The sequence below is a fragment of the Mytilus galloprovincialis genome, chromosome 8, assembly GCF_965363235.1.
Source record: "Mytilus galloprovincialis chromosome 8, xbMytGall1.hap1.1, whole genome shotgun sequence".
NCBI lineage: Eukaryota > Metazoa > Mollusca > Bivalvia > Mytilida > Mytilidae > Mytilus > Mytilus galloprovincialis.
The window spans coordinates 43621965-43647102 of record NC_134845.1 but is presented as its reverse complement, the minus strand read 5'-3'; the positions used below and the strand labels follow the sequence as shown (position 1 = coordinate 43647102).

At 31.5% G+C, this 25138-nt stretch overlaps 1 protein-coding gene and 1 long non-coding RNA gene across 2 annotated transcripts in view; one reads left to right on the top strand and one right to left on the bottom strand.

The window, feature by feature from the left end:
- LOC143043304 (deoxycytidylate deaminase-like) overlaps positions 1-21887 on the bottom strand; it is a 79557-nt gene extending 57670 nt beyond the window's left edge. Inside the window, exon 1 of the mRNA XM_076215680.1 lies at positions 21788-21887. The gene's annotated coding sequence lies outside the window, so the exon portion shown is untranslated. The remainder of the gene's footprint in view (positions 1-21787) is intronic.
- LOC143042004 (uncharacterized) lies at positions 3663-4557 on the top strand. Its single transcript, XR_012967858.1, has 2 exons — positions 3663-3771; positions 4395-4557. It is a non-coding gene; the product is annotated as an uncharacterized LOC143042004 (long non-coding RNA).
- Positions 21888-25138: the final 3251 nt, after the last annotated feature.

Genomic DNA, 25138 nt, shown 5'->3' with positions numbered 1-25138 from the left:
CATGGTTATACTAGCTGAGTCAGGCTCAGCATAGAGGGTATGGATGTGAATTAACAGAATAGAGAACAAAGGACAAAGAAAAAAAAGGAATAAAGAATAGTGAAAGAAAGAGAATAATGGAAAAAAGTGTAAGTTATTAAAAATATAACTAAAAAAAAGAAGACAGAAAAAAAGACACCCCCTTCCGAGACGAGCCTTACATGCACTGTTATTTGACGCTGCCGAGTTATTTTGAGATTAAGACATGTATGAGTAGTCAGCCCGTAAAGCCTCTTTCACCAATTTGAGGATTACCCAAGGTTAATTTTACGGCGGCTCATTTATTTTGGCTTAGAAATAAACATAATTGACAAGTTTCTTTCCCCTGCATTCTCGATCCCACATGTAAATAGCACGGTGATTTCAAATTTACACATTGATACATTACAACACTTGCCGTCAGTATTTGAATATATTGATTAAGAAGGTATATAAGATTAATGCACGCACACTTTTATCCACCACTAGCCTAAATAGTTAGTCCGCAAACAACGAGCTCATAAAAACCTAGCACTTTGAACACAGCCACCGGCATGATGTGAATCTGAAAGCTTCCCACTATCCATTTCTACCCATAGAAAACTTTTGCTATTCATTTATCAAAAATGAAATATTTTGATATTAATGGTATATAAGAAATCAAACCATTCCTATTGTAAGTGATAAAACTAAATTTATATCAGGGTGATTAAAATGAGGGGAAAAAAGGGGGATCAGGAGTTCAGGGCCCCCTGTTTGGGTAAAAAATTGGTTGATTATACATGGAATCACTGATGCATGTCAGGAGCAGGCCCCTCTTAGGCAGTTGGTGGGCCCCCACTTATGAAAAATTCTGGATCCCACCACTGTGGTCTTCAGTTGTATTATCTTTTTTTTTTAAATTACACCTGTATAGTGAGAGGTGATAGGACCTTTATCGGGACTCCAGGATTGGGCGTTTTAAGCTCAGGATTTCGGGATCCGGGAATTCTTTATTCAAATTTTGGGACGTTGGGATTATGTTGTTTTTAAGCTGGGATTTCGGGATTAGGAGCCCCCCTACCCTCCCTCTATAGTGTATATTCTAAAGTGTAAATCAAGGGAAAATAATGTTAACTATCTGTGCATTGGGAACTATTAAAAGGTATTTTGGGGGGAAGAAAGAAGGGAGAGTGAGTCCATGGCAGGTAATCCCCACCCCCTTCAATTTGAGAGTATGCTATTATCTTGTCAACAGTCCATATCCCCACCCCTAAACCATATATATTCTTGAATGGGACGATAAAACAAATCAAATGAAATTAAAAGGAACTGTTTGGGGGTTACCCCACCCTGTTCAATTTGATAATGTGCTATTATCTTGTGAACGATCCAGATCCCCACCCCTAAACCATATATATTCTTGTGGGGGACAATAAAATTAATAAAATAAAATAAAAGGGAAGTCCGTATAGAACAATAAACAAATAAAATGAAATATAGGGAGAGTCCATGGGGGTCACCCCACCCCCACATGTTTGAGAAACTTTTAAATGGTTGAGATCCCCAGTGGGTAGGTTAAAAAATTTGGGATTCCTGTTTCCCACCCTCAAACCATATATATTCTTGTATGAGACAATGAAATAAACCAAATGAATATAGGACCATCCCCTTTGTCTTGGGTTGGGAACCCCCCTTTTTAAAATGGCTGGACCCGCCCCGGCATACCATCTAGCTAGCTATAAAGGCTTTAATAATATGAAATCAAACAAGGAAATTAACAGTGTAGGCAACTGTTTTGAATTAAAAAAAAAGCCTTTTACATATATATAACAATGTTAGATTTTTTGTGCATTTATTTTTGCTTACCGTATTTTCAATAATGGACAAAATTGCATGATTGAATATTGTAATTTAAGAAAAATCAGCATACATGTTATAAAATGGGAAGTGGAAACTGGGAATTTGACAAAGAGACAACAACCCAATCAAAGAGCAGACAACGGCCGAAGGTCACCTATAGGTCTTCAATGCAGTGAGAAATTTTCGGCACTGGTCTTCAGCTCATAAATATGTATCAGAAATGAAAATGAGATACAGCTTTCAGTTGTATTAATAAAAACCTCACAATAAGTTCTGAATATCAGAATATACAGTATTGCAAGATTCTCTCAAAATGTACACATAGAGCTGAAAAACTGTAAAATTTATCATGCTTATTTAACATTAAAGTCCATGGAGTCCATCTAAATATGCATACTCTCGAACAAAGGAATATAAGTATGCAATAGACATCAAGTTTTCAAAAATAAGAGTATCTATGCCATTAATTTACGACAAGATCTTCAATCAAGTAATAATTTCGGTTTGTTGTTTAAATATTTCGAGGTTAGTATGACCTCTTTTTTAGTGATGATGTTTTCGTTTTAAAGTTGGGAAAATTGTTTGTACCAACAAAAATAAAAACACAAAGTCAATCTAGAATTATGTTTTTATCATTTTTTTATGTTTAGGTTGTCAGCAAGATGAAAAGGACAAGTACGCAGTTCAAAATTCAAAATGTGGATAAGCTGAGGTTCAAGGTCTTACCTTTGCAGATTTTCATATTTTGCATGAATGAATTCAAAGGTTATATGATGGACGGCAGAGAAAGAAAAAAACAACTTTTCAATTATCCTGCTCCTGGATAAACATGATAAATGTAAAACATCTTGTTTTTTGGTAAGTTTTATGCTCTGTTTTGATAGTGTAAGTGCATTCATCTGTCCAGTCTTTCCTCTAAATTGTAAGTTTTTGGTGAGTGTTCGCCATGAATTTCAGTAAGTAACTTGTGGATTTACATGTATATATACTCAAAATTTAGTACTAATATTAATGGGATTTTAGCATGACATCCTGCCAAATACTTGTTAATCATGTTTATGTTCCAGAACATACAAGTATTTGGACTGTACGCATACAGTCTGCCCAATTTTAAGAAGTTGGTCAAGTTTATTAGAAACAAATGTACAGTACAGATCAACATAACTGAAATCTTTAATAGATTTATACAAAAAGTTTAATTGCAGTTGAAATAAAAACACAGGTTTGGTCGAGCTGGTACCAGACAGTACAAGTATACTTAAATGGTCTGACTGTACACATATGGTGGGACTGTAAGTTCTGGACCGTAAACATAAGATCCAAATACTGATATGGTCTGGAACATTTATACATGTCTTAAAATTAATATCAAACACATTGGTGTTTTTGAACTTGGTATGATCTATATGTCAGTGGTGCAGGTTTTATTTGACCTTGATCTCATTTTCATGGTTTATTGATCAGTGTTTTTGTGATTTGGACTATGTTTCTTAAACTATAAGTAATAGGTCAACTATAATTGTTGTATTGAAGCCTTGTTAGCTGTATATGTCTGCCTGGCATGGTTCATCTGACATTGACCTCATTCTCATGGTTCATTAGTCTTTATTTATTTATCTTGGTTAATGTTAAGTAACAGTGATAAAGCTTTATACTTAGGACTATCAACATATTATCAATGATTAATAAAAGAAGGCGAGACATTTCAGCGTGTGCACTCTTCTTATTAAACACACATTAATATACATCATGTGCATTAAACAGCCAAAAAAATATTGATGCAAGATGCCATTTAATAATAACTTTTACTCTTTTATGTATAGGACAAGAACTATAGAAGATACAGAGAAATTATAAACAGCAGAAATGATAGGCAATTTAAAATTTGCAGAAGCAAACTAAACCTAAATGGTAAGACCACTTTTTTTTAAAATTTTTTTTAAAAAGTTGTTGAACTTGAAGAATGATAATCATGATTACTATAAAAATTAAAACGATGTGGTGTATTATATATGAAAACTATCATGGCTTTAAGAAAGCAATTGTAGGCATGTGACGACCTTCAATAATGAGAAAATCCATACCCTATAGTCAAAGTAGGCAGCTATAAAAGACCCAAAGATGAAAAATTGAAACAATCCAAACTGTAAAACTAATTGCCTAGTTTATTACAAAATAAATTACAAAAAATAAATATGACCAATATGAAACAACAACAACCACTAAATTTTAGTGTCAGACTAAACTTACAAAAACTACAGGCTCTGAACTTTGGACAGGCACAATAGGAATATGGCAACCAATGATGTTAATTTCCTGCAAACACAGACTGGACTAATGTAAATCCACTTATTTTTTTGCGAATACTTTATTTTGCATTTAATACTTTCTAGTCTACATCACAGCTAATCATTTTTCGCGAGGTTCAAGTTTACTTAATGTATTTTAATAAAGAAAGATACATATTAAAAACATTTATTGCTGTTTCTCTCTCCATTTATAACATTTTATTTGTTTATTTTGTGTATTTATAGGTGATCAGACATCTTGGTTTTCATGATCAATAGGTCATTACTGAAGAGGAAACTTAAAGTTGAAATTTATTTACAAAGTGCATAATTGGATTAATTTGAACTGGAATGTGTGCTTTCCTGCAAAAAAGAAACAGGAAATTTCATCATTATCACATGATAATGCCCATAAACAAAATGGAGTTCTATCATAGATACACAAAAACACTATTGCATAAAAGCAACAACATATTATATATAATTATATTAATCGAAAGAAAGGAGAATGCAGAACAAATACTATTTTGTTGTTTAAAAAGGAACACCAGTTTTATCCACTCATTTACATCGCTCCCTCATATCAAATATACGGAAGAAGATCTTGAAGAACAATTTGCAAAAATGTTTTCTCTTAGAATTGAAGGAAACTGTTAAGTGAATGGAATAATGTATTCACTGAATTCTTACGTAGTGGATTGAATAACTGTACACAAGTTGAAACAGAAGAAAATTTTAATTTAAAATAACACGAAAAGTGTTTGTTTTATTATTTAATCTGCAAACATATAAACAAATTCTTTAGAATACCACAAATGGTATGACATTCAAATTGGTTGCTTATTAATGTATTGCATTGAAACAAATACAAAGAAAACAGAATCATTTGCTACAAAAAAAAATTATAAATCAAAGTTAAATTTTATAAAAAGTATGAACAATACCTAGATCTAAACAGTCAGACTTTATCAATTTTCAATGTCATTAAAAAATGTTGAGTCAAACATTTATGAAAGTTTTGAATATCATTTGCATCAACTATACAGTCTTGTAATAATTATATATATTCATACTGTTTATATGTATACATGGTATAGCGAAGAAATGTTTAACAAGTAAAAATAAGGGAAAACATTTTCTTAAGGGAAAACATTTCCTTAAGGGAAAACATTTCCTTAAGGGAAATTTGATGTTCAGATATTTCCTTACAGGAAATTGGAAGAACAATGATTTCCTTAGAGGAAATTTGTTGTCTTTAAGGAAATCTTTTTCCCTTGAAAAAACAATTTCCCTTGAGGAAAAAAACAATTTCCCTTTGAGGAAAAATCTTTTTCCTTTATGGAAATTTGATTTCCCTTGAGGAAAACTACTTTTCCTTTAAGGAAATTGTTGAAAAAAGGGGCATAACTTTTTCAACAGTGGTGCTAGAGCAAAAAATTTTTAGGACAAATATCAGGGAACCAATACCAACCAAGTTATCAAATTCATTTTGACTTAACTCCAAAAATGAAGGTGAACAACTTTTGCTCTCATCGGGATTGCAAACTTGTCCCCGAGACAAATCTGCTTTTCTGAGATGTTTTATAAGGTTCCAAAAATGTGTTATGCCCTACAGCTTTCCATCCAGCTAAGGCAGAAGTGTATTCTCTTTAATTCTCATATATCCAGTATTTGCAACAAATTGTAATTTTTATGAAGAAAAAAATTTAAATGGAAAATAATGTTCGTATTGTAATATAATATGTTCCCATGGGAAGAAAAATTGTTCCTATGTGAAAAAAAATTGTTCCCATGGGAAGAAAAATTGTTCTAATGGGAAGAAGATTTGTTCCCATGGGAAGAAATATTGTTCCCATGGGAAGAAAAATTGTTCCCATGGGAAGGAAATTTGTTCCCATGGGAAAAATTAATTCCCATGGGAACTTTTTGTATTCATATTTTCCCATGGGAACTTTAAAGTTCCTATGGGAACTCTAAACTTCCCATGGGAAAAGTAATTTTTCCCATGGGAACTTTCAATGTTCCCATGGGAAATTCTAATATTCCCATGGGAATTATCAAATTTCCCATGGGAAATGTACTTTTAATCAGCTGCAGTGACAAGAGTGACAACAGTGACAAGTTGGGACATATGGCATTTTTTAAATTTTTCAATAATCTTTCACTGGGCAAATTTTTTTTTTTGATATCTTGTAAACCGACAAAGTCAGATTTGCCGATACCGGAATGGCAAATTTGTCCCGCACAGTGTTTTATAGTGACATTCGTCTGCATGAGGTATTGGATTCAAAGTTTGGTTTCCGCCATATCGTTGATACATATCTATACTTATAGCACAGCATATAAAGTCATAGAAAGAATAAAATGAAACTTGCGGAAGGTGAAAAGAAGTTCCCGTTACTTATGACCGAAAATATTCTTTCAAATATAAAATTTTTCAATTTTTGGTAAGCGCGCATTAAGAAACAGGATTTCTTACATCCACTTCATTTGAACTCAGGTGTAAACTTGTCTCACAGGCAATCATTATCATTCCCTCGTCTCTGTATTTTTGTAGGAATAAGGGGCATTGATTTTTGGGATTATGGTCCTAACCGTGAGAAATAATTAATAGATCAATACAGGACAACAGTTACTAATACTTTGTATCTCATTTCTTGGCTTATTTCAACAGAGGCTTGAATTCTTTTTTTTTAATATGCTAAACTGTGTATTCAAATTTTGGTTTTTGGTCTCGTTTTTCGTAGTTTTCCCAAATAAACTTCATTTGGTCTCATAAAAAAATGAATTACCGGGGTTCTTAAATATGCCAAATCTAATCGTATATTTAAGATAAAAAAAAATAAATACTTTTTGTTTCACCCAATACGACAGATGAAGCAAGATTCAGACAGTTTCAGTCATTAAACAGTGCAAACGCAAACTTAGGCTCAGAGAACTACAACTACAACATTTAATTCCTGAGAAGAAAATTCTAATTTATTTCATGATATCTATTTTGTCTAAGTCCTCATATATATATCTATATATGATAGTTAATAACCAAACGAATATGTTTTCCTGTAGTCCTCAGGCGCGTAGCTACGTTTACGGCATAATTATTTGGTATACATTACATTCAATGAATATCTTTTTTTTAAATTATTTCGCTATTCTTATAAACAATATTCAAAACAGACCAAATTCGTTTTCATTGGCCGATCCAGGTTGGGGGGGGGGGCATTTGAATGGGGATATATGGTTGGAACCCCCCTTTGTCCTTGGTTGGGAACCCCCTTTTTAAAATGGCTGGATCCGCCCCTGGTTCCTAATATCCCCCGCTCCCCCCCTAAAAAAAAAAAAAAAAAAATTGGTGCCATTCCCCTGAAAAGGAGCGTAAAACAAATAAAAAAATGTACATCTATTCACCACACCAAAAAATGACTGAAGATCAATTTACGATTTAATGCTGAGCTGAACTGAATCTGTAATGATAATCTTCTTCCGGGTTTAGAGTTTCTATTTTTAGACATAAACGCGATCATGTTAGAGATCACCCCTTTTCTTCTTTGTAAGTTTACGTTACAGTTTACGATCAAAGGTACAAAATGATATTTTCTTTGTGTAATATACAGCAACATTACAGTATACCCTAACTTTATAGTGTATTCAGTATACTATGTTTACATGAAATAAAACCTGTTGTACCTATGGTTAGGAACACTATTGTGAAACACTCGCAGTTGAAATCTTAATTTGCATGGAACGGGTATGTAATATTTGCCGTAATATTTAAGGTTTATTCCTTATTTGTGCTTTGGGATTATTTACTTGGGATGAGTAAAAAGTAGCTGTATAACCAATACATCAATTTTGTTTTGAGCAATTGAAAAATAGCCAACGGATAGTGACACTGGTCTGGTGAGCAATAATTTGCCAAATTTCTGCCTTTTTTGTTTGTTGTTTTTGTGTTGTATCATTTTGAATTTGAAATATGATAATATTTCTCAACTTAATAATGAACTTTCAGTTCCTCATCTTTGCCAAAATTAGGTTTCTTTTAACCTTTTATTGGTCTGAGCTGGGTGTTTCTGCCATATTGAATTATTGTTGTCCAAAGAAATAAGACATAGGAATAATGCATTGTGGGAACATAAATCCTTAGTTAAATTTAACCCATAGTTAATTTTTTTTTTAACCAACGGTTACATAACCAAGGGTTAAAATCATGTTGAACAACAGAATTTTAACCCTTGGTTATGTAACCGTAGATTAAATGATTTAACTCTGGGTTATATGTAACCAAGTGATGAACAACTGGCTCCAGAAGGTCAGTCAAACTCAGAAATCGAAAATAAAATATTATTTTAATTCGAGAATACGAAATTAAAATTATTAAAAACATTTGGGTTTAAATCGTCATAATGAAATAATGTGCAATTCGTTATTATCACTAGTCAAATTCGTTACAACAAATACGTTCAATACGTTACACAATTTTGTTTTGATTTGTGATCACGGATAAACTTCGATATTAGATTTGTTACGACGAATTACATAAACAAATCTGTGATAACGAATTAAATCCATGGTTACAAATCTGAGACAATTTATATAATAAATTGTTATATCACAAATTGACAAGAAGGCATTTTTTTTTCTTAAATTTCAATTATTACTCACCTCACTGAAGTCTGATATTCTTTCACTATTGTGTATGTACATATAAGAACTTCATCTTTTCCTTACAATACATGTATACCGCGAACAGGCAAGGCTAGGCTGTTTTTTAAATTTTAAACTGGTCAATCTTAACTGATAAATCTCATCTTAATTGTTCTAAATTTAATTTACCTTGTAAACAGTGTATCGAGAAAGTGTCAAAGTGAAGACCAAAAGAGGTGAAAGGTTGGTTTTAATATACAAATATATAAAGTGTGATATTTTAACCGGTTTGTTTAACATATTGTTGTTTTAAATGATTTATTTGTTTTTGTTTTAGAATAAAGTTAATAAGCTAGTGCGTCTTTTGAATAAAGAAAACCAATCGAAATAGTGAAAGGAACCAATGGAAAATTATTGACGCAACACTTTATTTAAACACTAAAATCTTATTGAGTTAGACTTGATTGATTCTAAAAAGAATAAAACAAAGACTATATGGTAATGGTATTCTTCAACGATACTGTCGGAGCTATTTTAAAATCGTTCAGTGAAATAATTGATTTATTGTGACAATTTGCTACAAATTCATGATGATAAAACAAAAATCAATCAAGTTAACTTATTTGCAATAATAAAAGTTTTCGTTTTTTCATTTCTTTGGTTAAAAATGAAAGAACTTCAGAAAATCTCGTCGTTTCTATTTCGTGTTGGTATCATTGACCTGTACCCATACCTTCTTTCGTAATATTGTTCTAGCGTTATAGACCGGTAGGGTTTCCTCGAGGTCATCACACACTAACTCTTACCGCACTTGAAACAAATTTCATAGATTCGAAAGAAAAAAAAAACAGTTATGAGAACGAATTAAATTGGTTGTGACGACTTGCTTATAATTCTTGATAATATATTTAAAAATTGCAACTGAATAGTTATTAAAAACAACTATCAATCGATTATTATAACCTTTTTGAAATATTAAACGTTTTCTTTTTATACATAACTTCGGTTTATAAAGAACGAACTTATGATGACTTTAAGAAAGTCCACTTTTTTAAAAACGTGATGGTATTTTTTAATGTACCCAAATCGCCATATTTTTGTTGAGAATACTTCAGCTGAATGGACCGTTAGAGTTATTTTCGATGACAACGGACGATAACTCTAAACACTATGTTTAAATCTATTTCTACAGTGCTTAACAAAATTGAACGATAATTTATTTAGATATCTTCAATATTCAGTGTTGCAGTTACAATAAATACTCACCTAACTGAATACTGATTCTCGTCAACTATCTTTCAGACATGTATGTGAAATTCATCTTTTCTTCTCAAGGAATGTATATTGTAAACAATTGGGTTTTTTTCAGTCGAGGTTTTTCTGTTTTGTATCTTCATCTGGTAAATCTCATTGCAATTGTTTACATTCTACTGTATAAAGACCATTAGAAAGTATAACGTGTGTTTTATATTGAGAATTATAACGTGGGATAGGTCAATCGGTTTGCTTAACGTATCGCTATCAGTAATGTTTTATTTATTTTGTTTGAGACGGAAATTTAATAAGGTAATGTGACTTTTGATTTAACAAAACCAAACAAAAAACGCAAGAGAAACAAAAGGAAATTAATAAAGGAACAATGCATTCCAAGCACATGAGTATAACTTCGAAAGACAATACATGATTAATTTTAAGAGGAATACAACAAAGACCACTTATTTATGTTTTTTGTCAGAAACAAGGTCAGAGCGATATACAATCTTTCATTGAAGAAGCATAATATATTTCAGACAACACAGAGGCAAATATTGATTGTTACATGTAACAGAAACATTTCAATTAAAATCGAATATTGAGAGACATTACGTTCTGTTACTGCATTTGCATTTTGTGTAATTGACATATCTTAGTAAGGAAAAAGCATGGTAAATGATATTTACAGAAAGACAGCGTGTAAAATAAATCATACATCAAAGAAAAGAAGACACAACAAGGAAAGATAGACACAGGAAAACGATATTAAAATACTGCTTAACATAAATAAACGCACCAGTAGTATACCGCTGTTTAGAAGTCATAAATCGATTGAGAGAAAACAAATCAAGGTTACAAACTAAAACCAAGGGAGACACATCAAATATAAGAGGAACAGAAAAAAACAAAACCACCGAAGTGCAAGAAATCCAAACAATAACATAAAAAGAAACGAAATAATAGAAAACAACAGTTATATTCCTGACATGATACATGACATTTTTAGGAAGACAATTGGTAGGTTGAACCTTGTTTTCTTACTTGATTAACTCTGCGGACAATTATGTTTATGTTGTACTACTATGTTCCCTCTGTACTAAACACGATGTACAAAGGATTCATCATTGTGATTGTCATCCTACGAATACTATATATATTGTTTTCCACCTAATAATAAATGCTTGTCTTACTAAAGTCTTCTTTTACAATTTTATGCATTTTTGTGAAATATATTTTAAGTCAAAGTGTTGCTGTTTGTACTTTAGACTGATTTACTTCATTTTAATTGTTCCCACTTTATTTTTCAAAAAGTGTATCGAAAAATATATATTGAAGACCAATAGAAATATACACTCTACATTTTATAAAGAAACATGAAATACGATATTAATATTAATCGGTTTGTTAAAGATTTCGATATTTGATATTTCTTTTGTGAAAGATTTGATAAAAAAACAATGGAAGACGCGACAGGAAACAAAGGCAAATTATTAAACAATGAAATTAAGTCAAAATACTTCAACGGTCTGATTTTAAAAGGTATAAAACTATAGACCACATAACTATTGTACTCTAATAAATTTCAGATAAATACAACTAAATAAATGTATAAGTACAAACATATAATATTTTGCAGATATATCAAATTCCTCATTTTTATTGCTACGTTTAAAGGAAGCATTTCAATTAAAAATATAAATCAATTGCTTTCAAAAAGCAATTGTAGACAGTCTTTCCCCCTTTGAAACATGATTGCTTGGGGGGGGGGGGGGGGTTTGTTTATTTGTTTGTTTTTGTAAAGGGTCTATATTATTATGTTACCGGAGAAGTTTCATGTTTAGTTTGGAAAGTTTTTATTTTATTTTAGGTCCAGCGCGCGCGCCAGATTGAGGAGACATCACGTGACTTGGGTTTATAATAACGAAAACTTAGTATTTTTATTTCTCTTTAGGTCGGGATGTTGAACAGACAACATGTATAGAGACGGAATGTACACAATGTAATTTCTTTTGTCATTGTAGGAAATTGACATTTTGATCACAGTTCACCAGCAGTGCATGTTTTGGATTTAATTGTTCCGGTGTAACTTTAATACACATTTAACGATTATTTTCTTAAAATGTACATTTTTCAACACCAGTTTGTAACACAGATTAGTATATTAATCTAGGAGCGGACATTTTATTGTAGGATGTTACTGAGATTTACGGACCTAGCAAGCGATTTTTACGGCATTGCCATTTTTTTTCTCTAGGAAAAGTCTTGAGAGATATCCGCACCAAGTTTTTTTATGAACCTTTAGTACATGTATGCCCTGCTGCCTGCAAATTTTCAGGTCGATTAGACTTGTAGTTTCAGAAAACATGTGAATTTTTTTTTCTTGAAACAAGCGAAAAAATTCAAATGAGAACTTGGACCCCGTATTAAACACACATAACGGAAGCATACATACAATGATTGATTGATTGGTTGGTTGGTTGGTTGGTTGGTTGGTTGGTTGGTTGATTGATTGATTGATTGATTGATTGATTGATTGGTTGGTTGATTGATTAAACACGTTGGATAGGGTCAATTTAAACAGCGAAAAGGAAACTAAAAAGATCTTGATTAAACACATGAGACAGGAAATTGCATGCACTGTTTGATTGATTGATAGATTGATTGATTGATTGATTGGTTGGTTGGTTGGTTGGTTGGTTGATTGATTGATTAATTGATTGATTGATTGATTAAACACGTTAGATATGGCAATTGAAACAGCGAAAAAGAAACAAAAAATATCTTGATTAAACACATGAGACAGAAAATTGCATGCACTGATTGATTGGTTGGTTGGTTGATTGATTGATTGATTGATTGATTGATTGATTGATTGATTGGTTGATTGGTTGATTGATTGATTAAACACGTTAGATAGGGCAATTGAAACAGCGAAATAGAAACAAAAAAGATCTTGATTAAACACATGAGAGAAAATTGCATGCACTGATTGATTGATTGATTGATTGATTGATTGATTGATTGGTTGGTTGGTTGGTTGGTTGGTTGGTTGGTTGGTTGGTTGGTTGGAATTCAAACACACATAAAACTCTTTAAATAGTGCCAAAAATCACATAATTTGCCTCTTATTACATGACCTTGACCTTTGACCTTGTGACCTTTGTCAAGGTCATTGCTCTACAATGTCATTGCAAAAGACCCTATGGGTCAAGGACCTTTTGTTTAAGAGTTTTGCCTAATAATGGCTTTTTATCAACCATCAATGGGGGTTATGTCCCTTACATAATGGTAAAACCAATTCAGTCATAATGTAACAAAGTTGCCCCTAGAAGTACTAAGCATTTTTCACTGCTTAAATTTTCTGTATCTATAACCATTCAAGAATTATAGGGAAATCAAAGACATATGAAAATCTAAAATATGACCTTGACCTTTGACCTTGACCTATATTTCTAAGTTAGGACCCAGGGACCTCAAATAAAAACATTCCTGGGTTATACGGTTAACGGTTTATGAGTTAAAAAAACATACCGACAAATTTATTTTGTTAAGGTAGATAACTCCCATAAAAATTTCATCGAATCGCTTCGATCCAAATGAACCAAAAATTACTGAGGATGGAACGAACAATTTGTAAAAAGAATTTTGTCGATATCTTTTTTTGTTACGAAGGAGATGCACACAGATGAAAAACAGTGAATAGGGAGATAACTCTTACATAGAAAATGGTTCACCTTAGCAGGGTGAAATTTAAAAGCGCATAAACTATACGATACCATATGAGAAATATCTAAGCGACATATTGCGAAACAAACATTTATCGCAAGAACAAAATTTGGCGGAAGAAAAAAAAAAAAAAAATAATAATAATTAAAAACCAATTGTTCAGAGAACAATTGAAAGTCTTTCCACACCAACAAAATTTTGATAAGAAGATAATTTCTTCATAATGATGCGATAAATAATGATTTAATTATATTTTTGAGTGTTATAAGGGAGATAATATGCTACTTACGGTCTCATATGATAGCTTCTTTCACACTGATTCCAAAAATACATAGTTTCTATATACTTTTGTATGTAGAAGGGGGGATAATTGGCCACTTCCGGTTTGTTGCAAGTCATGTTTCGCCTTCAGTAATCAGTATATGTATCTATATGACAAAATATATGGATTCTGAGTACTTTAAGATGAAAAAATTGCAAAAAAAGCTACTTCCGGTTTTTTCAAGGTCACTTCCGGTAGTCATTTTTCAAGGTCATTTGTCACCTAATCTTTTGTACAAGGTAAAATGCCTTTATTATGAACTTAGTTGAAGTCATAATCAAATAACCTCATATCAAGACATTTGAGGGGCAACAACTCCTATAAGATGCCATTAAATTGTATAAGACTAAATGTAGCATATCTTCATTACAATAAAGCTGACATTTTGCACTTGTTTTTTAGTATGTATCTTTCAAAGTGTTGGAGAAAATGCAAAAACAAGCAAAAGTCACAATTGAGAACTTGACCTTGACCTTTGACCTTGACCTCATTTTCTAAGTTAGGACCCAGGGGACTCAAATAAAAACATTCCAGGGTTATACGGTTAACTGTTTATGAGGTAAATGAACATACCGACAAATTTATTTTGTAAAGGTAGATAACTCCTATAAAATTTCATCGAATCGCTTCGATCCAAATCAGCCAAAAATTCCTGAGGATGTAACGAACAATTTGTAAAAAGAATTTTGTCGCTATCTTTTTTCGTTACGAAGGAGATGCACACAGAGGGTAAACAGTGAAAAGGGAGATAACTCTTACATAGAAAATGGATCGGCTTAGCAGGGTGAAATTTAAAAGCGCATAAACTATACGATACCATATGGGAAATATTTAAGCGACATATTGCGAAACAAACATTTTGCGCAAGAACAAAATTTGGCGGAAGAAAAAAAAAAAAAAAATAATAATAATAATAACAATAATAATAATAATCAGAACAAATACAATAAGTCTTTTCACAAAAAAAGTGAAAAGACTTAATAATCAGAACAAATACAATTAAAAACCAATTGTTCAAAGAACAATTGAAAGTCTTTCCACATTAAAGAAATTTGGATAAGTAGGTAGTTTCTTCATACTGATGCGATAAATAATGGTTTAATTATATTTTTGAGTGATATAAGGGAGATAATATGCTACTTCCGGTCTCATATGATAGCTTCTTTCACACTGATTCCAAAAATATATATTTTCTATATACTTTTGTAAGTAGAATGGGAGATAATTGGCCACTGCCGGTTTGTTGGAAAGTCATTTTTAGTCTTCAGTAACCAGTTTATGTATCAATATGACAAAATATATGCATTCTGAGTTCTTATATGTGAAATAATTGCAAAAAAAACTACTTCCGGTTTTTTCAAGGTCACTTCCGGTAGCCATTTTTCAAGGTCATTTGTCACTTAACCTTTTGTATCAGGTCAAATGTCTTTATAATGAACTTAATTGAAGTTATAATCAAATAACCTCATATCAAGACATTTCAGGGGCACCAACTCCTATAAGATGCCATTTAATTGTGTAAGACTAAACGTAGCATATCTTCATTACAATAAAGCAGACATTTTGCACTTGTTCTTTTATATGTATCTTTCAAAGTGTCGGAGAAAATGCAAAAACAAGCAAAAGTCACAATTGAGAACTTGACCTTGACCTTTGACCTTGACCTCATTTTCTTAGTTCGGACCTAGGAGTCGCAAATAAAAACATTCCAGGGTTATACGGTTAATTGTTTATGAGTTATAAAAACATACCGACAAATTTATTTTGTAAAGGTAGATAACTCCTATAAAAGTTCATCGAATTGCTTCGATCCAAATTAGCCAAAATTTACTGAGGATGTAACGAACAATTTGTAAAAAGAATTCTGTCGATATCTTTTTTTGTTACGAAGGAGATGCACACAGATGATAAACAGTGAATAGGGAGATAACTCTTACAAAGAAAATTGTTCGTCTTAGCAGGGTGAGATTTAAAACCGTATAAACTATACGATACAATATACAAAATATCTAAGCGACATATTGCGAAACAAAAATTTCAGAATGTGGCGGAAGAAAAAAATAATAATAATAATCAGAACAAATACAATAAGTCTTTTCACAAAAAAGTGAAAAGACTTAATAAGTCTTTCCACAGAAAAGTGGAAAGACTTAATTAAAAAAAAGTTGAATCTAATTTATTAGATGTAAATGATCATCTGATAACAATGTGTAGTAAAACAAGAAGCTTGTTAAAAATTATTTGTTTTCTATTCAAAATCACAAACAATGTAAATTTTACTGTGAATATGGGATACATATATTTATTATCGAACAAACATGTCAATGCATTGGTTCATTGTCAGAAGGATTTTGTATGGGGTTAATCATAAAATTATTGCAGCTTGTGAAGGCCGTACATTGACCTATAATGGTTTACATTTTTAAATTGTTATTTGGATGGAGAGTTGTCTCATTGGCACTCACACCACATCTTCCTATATCTACTTAATAATTAAAGGTATTAGAAAACATCTAATGTATAATTAATACATTCTATCTTATCATCACTTTAAACTGATATGAATACAAACAGTTGTATATTTTTGTTTATCTAATTAAAAGTAATTGAAATGTAATAAAAAATAATCGATGATTTAATGTATATCAATTTTTAGTCTGCAATCGATTAAATTACGATCAAATGTAATCGAATATGTTATCAATTACAGATTACTGTCGATTACGTGAAAAAACGTAATCAATAACAGTCTATAACGATTAAAGATGATGATTACCCTATCCCTAGGTATTTTTATTATATCGCATAGGGTTATATGTCTTATTTTGTTCAATATTTTATTTCTAATTTTCGCCGCCTAATTTTTTTGCGGCGATTTAGACGGGAAAAGTCGGTATCATATAATGTGAAAAAAATCCAAATACATGGATGTCTGATCAAGTTTCAATAAATAGTATAAATGAATGTATACACAATATAGAATGGTCAAATAGTTTACAAAAAGATGTTGGTGATTTATATAACACTTGTGTTGATAGTATGCATAATGAAATAAAGGATAAACTTGAATCAAGGGTAAACGTATTGAATGGTACCAACCAAAAAAGACTACGATTTAAAAAACCCTGGTGAAGTAACGAACTGACTGACAAATGGAACAATGTATGTGAAACTGAATTTTTTTTTCTAAATTGTCCACATACATGTAATACGACAATTTTTTTTATTTTTATAGAAAAACTCCGTCCAACAATTAAAAATGCAATACTGGTAGAGAGGTCAGGAAGAACTTGTTAAATTGAGTGACACTGACTATAAGCAAGTTTGACAAAAAAAAATTGGCATTGGCAATGAGATGCAATCGAACATACCTAATGAAGTAGTACAAGATGATGGTTCAATAACAGACAATTTAGATATAGTGTTAGATAAATGGAAGAACTGTTTTCATTTGGCTCAATTTGCATATAAAATGTACTCCAATATTTTAAATGATATATTATTTTATTGGTTAGATGAAAGGGAGGTAATCAAATATGAGCAAAATGATTTTGTAAAATGGAAAATTACAATTGATCATGTTAGTACAATACATTCAATTATTGAGACAAGACAAAAATGTTAACTATCTATCTTTTTGGACTTTATAGATTTAAAAAAAGCATATGACTCAATAAATAGAGTATTACTGTTTAACAAATAGGCAAATTTAGGAATAAGGTCAAAGTTAATGTATGCCCTTAAATGGCTTTATTCAAATGTCACATGCAGTGTACACCTCAGCGGTACTATTATGACTAAATGGTTTAATGTAGATACTGGTTTAAAAATGTTGTGTATCATCGTCTGTTGTGTTTAATATTCATATGAACACTCTTATTGGTGATATAAATGCTCTAGCTATTGTTACAAATATTGATTGATTGTTGGTTGCTTTACGCCGCATTAGCACTAAAAGGCTATATCGCGGCCAGAGCTAATTCGAATATTTTTACAATTTAAAGCATATTTTTATAATAAGAAAAAGTGTCCTTCAATATACCTAAGCTTAAATTCTAGGCTAAGGCAAATTGATTATTTACAAATAAAAAAACAACAGTAAGATAACGTGATAAAATTTCAAAACGACTTAAATATGATAACATTTTTTATATTTTATAATAAATTTCTTTTAACAATGCAACAATATTTGTAAATGGAACATTATTAAATAAATCAATATTTTTTTTAAAAAGATACTCGTGTGTCATTCTAGTATGACCAATACATCTAGAAATAACACATTGATCTTTTCTGCACATAAAATTATTAAAAGGTTTGACTAAATTAGGTTTAATTTCATGTAATTCATTATCATCGTTTTTACTCCATTCGTTATTCAATATATTAAAAACATACTAGTATTCTCTAATATTAGATTTAAAATCAGTATACGTTATATCACAGTTAGATCAAGGATAACCCAGGGCATTCTTTGCCTCAAGGTCTACAGCTGTGTTTCCAAGGATTCCAATATGACTCGGAACTCATAGAAATATTATTTCTTTCAGAAGAATTTTTAAGTGCCAGTCTGCCTAAGAATCAGGCAGTGGTGAAAACATGACAAAAAAAAACCATCAAAATTTGACATTGATTGCTGTTCATAATATGTAGTTACGCACAAAATTAACATTCATTTTCATTTTCTCTTCTGGTAATAAAAGATACAATTTGATTGAAATGGACTAGAAATTAACGAATAAGGAGAGATCACTCTGTAATTTGCTATCATTCTAACCAATTTTCTAACCAAGTTTTTTGATATTACCAGACACACACAAACGAAAGACTAATACTTTTTAACTCAGGATTATGGTTATAATTAAATAGCATGATTAGCTCGGTGTTTTTTTTCTAATCATGTTTTAATTTTTTAACCTAAATTTTCTGATTCTTCCAAACACTAGCACTTAAATATACAATTTTGAGAATTGTTGGGTTTTTAATTTTAGTATTTTGTAAAGGTAGTAAGCATGAAAGTGAATTTGTATTTATCTGAAGAAGCAATAAATTTCAAAGCCAAAATTATTGCTTCTGCTTCAGCAGTAAAGATGGATAAATCAGATGGTAAACGGGGAGTTGCAGCTTTGTCCCTGGAGACAGCTGCAGATGCAAATCTGTTACCATCTTTTGATCCATCAGTATAGACAGTTGAAAAATCTAGATAATTGACTTTAAATTCAGCATAGTGATGCTAAAATGAAAAGAGGATTTGTTTTATTTTTATTGTGTTCACGGAGATCAAATATCATTTTTGGTTTGGGAAGTTCCCATGGAGGACATTTGCAAGTTTTAACTTGAACAATAGATTTTGTTTCAAAAGAAGCTAAATATGGTTTTAAACGTAAACCTAACGGAGGAATTTTATTTTCATGTTTTTCAAAAATATCTTCATAAATCGGATAAAAAACACAGCTAAATGCAGGATTATCTGAATAGGATTTTAGTTTGACAGCATATTGAAGTCCAAGCTTCAAACGTCTGTTAGAGAGTGTGTGCTCATCAGCTCTACATACAGACTCTCAACTTGTGAGGTTTGAAATGCGCCAAGACAGATACGCAAACCCTGGTGATGCACAGCATCGAGAATCTGTATGCAAGACTTCCTTGCAGAGCCATTCACTATAGGCCCATAATCTAGTGTATATCTTACTAGAGATCTATATAAATAAAGTAAACTGTTGCGGTCTGCACCCCAGTCAGTACTGCCGACAACTTTGAAAATATCTAATGCTTTTAAACATCTCGATTTCAACATTTTGATATGAGGTAGAAAGGTCAACTTTTATCGAAAATTAACCCAAGAAATTTGGTTTCGTCAACCTTTTTAATTGGATTGCCGTATAAAGTGAGTTCCTGATCAAGATGCAATTTCCCTGTGTTACAACAATGCACCCCGACTGTTTTTGACGTGGAAAATTTAAAACAATTTTCTGAGGCCCATTTTTCAATTCTTTCAAGACATAATTGTAATTGTCTTTCTATGTTATTCATATGTTTGCCTCTGTAACATATTTAAAAATCATCAACATACAATGCACCTTCAGTATTACAAGGCTGTTGATTTTAAGACTAAATAATGTAACAGATAAAAAACTGCCCTGAGGGACACTCATCTCTTGATCATACAGATCAGACATGGTCGAATTCACTCTAACATTAAAATGTCTGTTAGAGAGAAAATTAGAAATAAAATTTGGCATATCGCCTTTTAACTCCATATCAAAGAGATCTTTAAAAAAACATATTTCCATGCAGTATCATAGGCCTTCTTAAGGTCGGATTAGACCGACACTAGATACATGTTCATCTTTTACAAAACCATTACGGACAAATGGTTCGAATCGAACAAGATGATTAAGAGTGCACCCCTGTTGGAATCCACTTTGAATATTGGCTAATAGCCCATTTGATTCGAAGAACCAAACAAGGTTTGAAATTAAATAAATTGACAAATGAACAAATGAACAAATTAATTACGAGAAAGATTCCCTGTTTGTGTTGTGATAAGCATGTAAACCATTAGTCTAGCAAACTACTAGCTGCAATTGTTTGCACATGTATTTAGTCGGAAATCTGATGTTCAGTAGTTGTCGTCTGTTTATGTGGTTCATAAGTGTTTCTCGTTTGTTGTTTTTATATAGATTAGACCGTTGTTTTTCTCGTTTGAATGGTTTTACACTAGTAACTTTTGAGGCCCTGTACAGCTTGCTATTCGGTGTGAGTCAAAGCTCCGTTTTGGAAGTCATACCTTGAACTCTAATGGTTTACTTTTATATATTGTGACTTGGATGGAAAGTTGTCTCATTGACACTCACATCACATCTTCCAAAATCTATTATATACATAAAAGACTTTAGTGTTAAAATGTCGGTGTCGAAATTTAAATATTTGACAACACGTTGACAGCGAACCCCATATCGAATTGACTTATTGTATTATATAACTTTAAGGTGGCTCGTGACTATTCGACTGCGCTTAATTTCACGCATGAATTACAAAAGTATTTGTCGTAAATTCGATATCAAAGACATTATTTAGAATATAAAAATATTTTGATTGATTAGAAATGTTGAATCATTGTAGTTATGTAACTATAAGAATATTTTTTTATTATCGGTATTTGTTAAAGGGTCAAAATGACATTTCACCCATTTTCACCATTTCCCCCTAAAAATTTGTGAAAATATTTTTTTTCCTTATCGGTGACCTATGTTTTTTATTGGCTCATTCTTTGAAGCTATATTCCAGCTTTTTATATAACAGTTTTGGAACAATTGTCATAGAAAGTTTTTTTGATATTCCGAAAAAAATATGTCAACAACTCTATTTCCCCTATCATTTCATTGAAAAATGGTCCCTTTACAACGCGCGTCTGGCGTATAAAATTATAATCCTGGTACTTTTGATAACTATTTACAAACCTGTTGTAAAATTTTGAGCTTAAGTGGTCCGTGACCCCCTATTTTTTTTAACAATTGTATTCATTTTCTTTAAAGAATAAAATAACCAAAAATACGGCAATTATGATAGAAACTTCGAATACGCCCGAGCCCCCTTAAACCTTGTAACTAATAGTTGTTTCTGTAGCTGAAATCATCAGATGATAAAACATTCTTTTTTTAAAATGATCTTTTATAATTTATTGACTTACCTCCTCAGATTTTGCAATTTATAAAGAACATTCACTTTATGGTCAATCCAATGCAGACTGAATGTTATCAACCCTTGTGATTCGATTAAGTAAATACACATTATTTAGTTTTATACAATTGTTTATCTACATTTTGTATCTAATTAATATTTATTTAGCAACGCTGACATAAGAACAAAACATCTATATAACATAATATCTAATCTCGGTAGATCAATACTAAAAATTAAATTGATGTATTTGTTAACATATATGCAATACCGGTTTAATATTAATTTTAACAAACAGTTCCTTTTTATTATATATACTGCCTACATATATGACACACTACCATTGTGTATGGCAACAGTAGACTGAAGTGATTCAAATACACAACCTGCTCTTGTGTAGTCTGTTTTAGGGGCATTAAATGTCAGATCATGATCACCGATTTTCTTTATTTATCATTAACTTATTAAAGACATGTTTTCTTTCTATGCCATAATTAGGGGCGTAGACATTAAAATCTCGAACAGTTTCGTTTTGAGTCTAATTTGAATTCAACTATTAATAAGCTTTCGTATTTTTTTTGTTCTTCCCAAAAGAACATAATTATATTTATAAGTACGTCTGAGCCAGTGACAACTCTACAACAGATTTATCCATCGGATCACCACCAAATCGCCTGCACTGTAGCCTTCCCACTAGACCACACGAACACATGGGCTGCATAAAAATGAAGCTTTCGGTGGCTGGGTGTTAGCTTTCCACGTCAGTTTAAAACTATATATACGTATAGTTAATAATTAATCAATGTTCAATACAGACCATATACATCAAACAATTTAGTGCATCAACATTATAAATTAGGTTTAAGGGAAAAAGGCTGGATGCAGCTATGGGAGTAATCTATTTCATTATACCAATATTCTTTTTCATTTCATTAGCATATAATAGCTTTTATTTACTCTACGTGCTCATTTATTTGAAAAAAAAGTGAAATTAAAAATAAATAAGACACACTGTTGGGCTTTCTTACATTGAAAAGCCGGTAAAAGATGCAAATAGATTTTAAGGAAAAAAATTGTTTTCTGTAAAACAAAAGTTTTTTCCCTTTTTTACCTTCCGTGGTATATATTACATCGGATACAACTTTATTTAATGGTTCAGAAAAAAACTAAACAATTTGGCCTTGAAATTTGATTTGATCAAAGTCATCTAGAAATTATTAGTATGTTTAACCACAAGCCGGACGAAATATGTTTCAATATATCATAAGTATTGTCGTAATGTCTTAAGTTTTGTATTCATTTTAAAACTGTTTCGATTATCTTATTTAATCGTGTAATATTCTTTATAAAGCACTAACATGTCAGTATTTACCTCAGAAGGTAACAAAACCTTAAAATAGTCTGAAGAAGACATATAGTTACGATAGTGTTGCCAGGTCGTTAACAATTGCATATTTTGGTTTTAATAGTGATTCACTTAAATGGTCTTTGTTTCGGAACTAAATACATTTTTTTAAAATCAGTTGTTAGCATGACACGGGTTATGTTCTTCCCATATATTTTTTGATGGTATGATACTCAACACCAAACAGAAGGGAGTGTGCCTGATATTCTTATGATGATGACATTATCTTTCAATCAGATTAATTGAAGGTATGTCTGATATATTGGTCTCTTAATTATTTTGTTATTGATAAGACCGTTGATTTTCTAATACGAATTGTTTACACTTTTCATGTCGTGGCCTTTTGTAGTCTTTGTGATATGGATCATTATCACTGTTGAAAGCCTATAATTGCACACCATCACTTTATTTGAACTCTGGTGAATTGTTGTCACATTTGAAATCATACCATATCTCCTTATTCTTATGTGATCTCAAAAATTAAATAATTGACACTACAACCTGTTCACAACGACATAAGGATTTGTCTCGAAACGGAGAAAAGCTCGACAGAGTCTCTCATTTTCCCGTTTTCAAGCCTCATCCTTATATCAATGATATGTCAAGTCAATGCACTATTATTGTCTTTTTATACGTTGAATGAATATACAAAAAACACATCAAAGAAAGTGGTGTTAATGACATGTAACAATATACAAACATATATTATAATACACTATAATTACATAAATTACTCTATTACAGACTTGAAGTATCAAACAAATTGGAGGAGACAATATCACGGTATCACATAAGGGATAAAGGATCAGTCGGTCTACAAAATACCGACTATTTGTCAGAAGATCTTTTTGGATAGACAGGTAATATTTTTCAAAAGCGGCTTAAACTCATACTTGATAAATGAGTAGCAAAATATTGAATACAGTTTGTGCCAAAATTAACCTACCGAACATCCGAAACTGAAATGAAGATATTAAATAAAATGAAATAACCGAAAACATGTAGGCGATACATAATAAAACAACTGTCTTGTCTCAAAATTACACACACTGCTTGTGGGTAATCACTAAGAGCACGTTTGGTGTAGATTGGCTCATTCATTCGAAAGTCATTATGTTGCATAATGTATCCATATATGTATACATGACATGAAATGACATGCGTAAGCTAAAGGAGTAGGTCCGGTAAGGACTCATTTTGGCCTCAAATATCAATTTTATCTGACGAAAGATTTTGACCACTTTTTAAGCACTTAAGTGTCTATTTCACTTGATTCAATAAGTTTCTGTGAAAGATTTTAACTGATTAAGTCATTAAAAACGATCAGATTGAAGCTCAAATCTGCAAAATCTCTCAAATATGCCAAAACTAGAGGCTCTCAAGAGCCTGTGTCGCTCACCTGTTAATGTGTTTACTGATGTCTGCCATCTCCGTTGGTAGGCGGGGTCATTAGACACTTTTTTTTTAAATAGATACCCTAGTATTATGATTGTAGCCAAGTTTGGTTAAATTTGGCCAAGTCGTTATAGAAAAGATTTTTATACAAGTTACAAAAATGACGAAAAGTTGTTCAATATTGACTATAAAGGGCAATAACTCCTTAAGGGGTCCTCTAACAATTTTGATCATGCTGACTTATTTGTAGATCTTACTTTGCTGAACATTATTGCTGTTTACAGTTTATCTCTATCTATAATAGTATTCAAGATAATAACCAAAAACTGCAAAATTTCCTTAAAATCACCAATTTTAGGGCAGCAACCAAACAACAGGTTGTCCGATTCAACTCAAAATTTGTGAGGGGATATATCTTATTCTGATGGACATTTAAATCTTGAAAGATTTGCCCTAAATGTCTTAGTTTCAAAGATATAAAGCAATAACTGCATTTTACCACTATGTTCTAATTTTAGCCATGTCGGCCATTTTGTTTGATAGGCTGGGTCATCGGACACA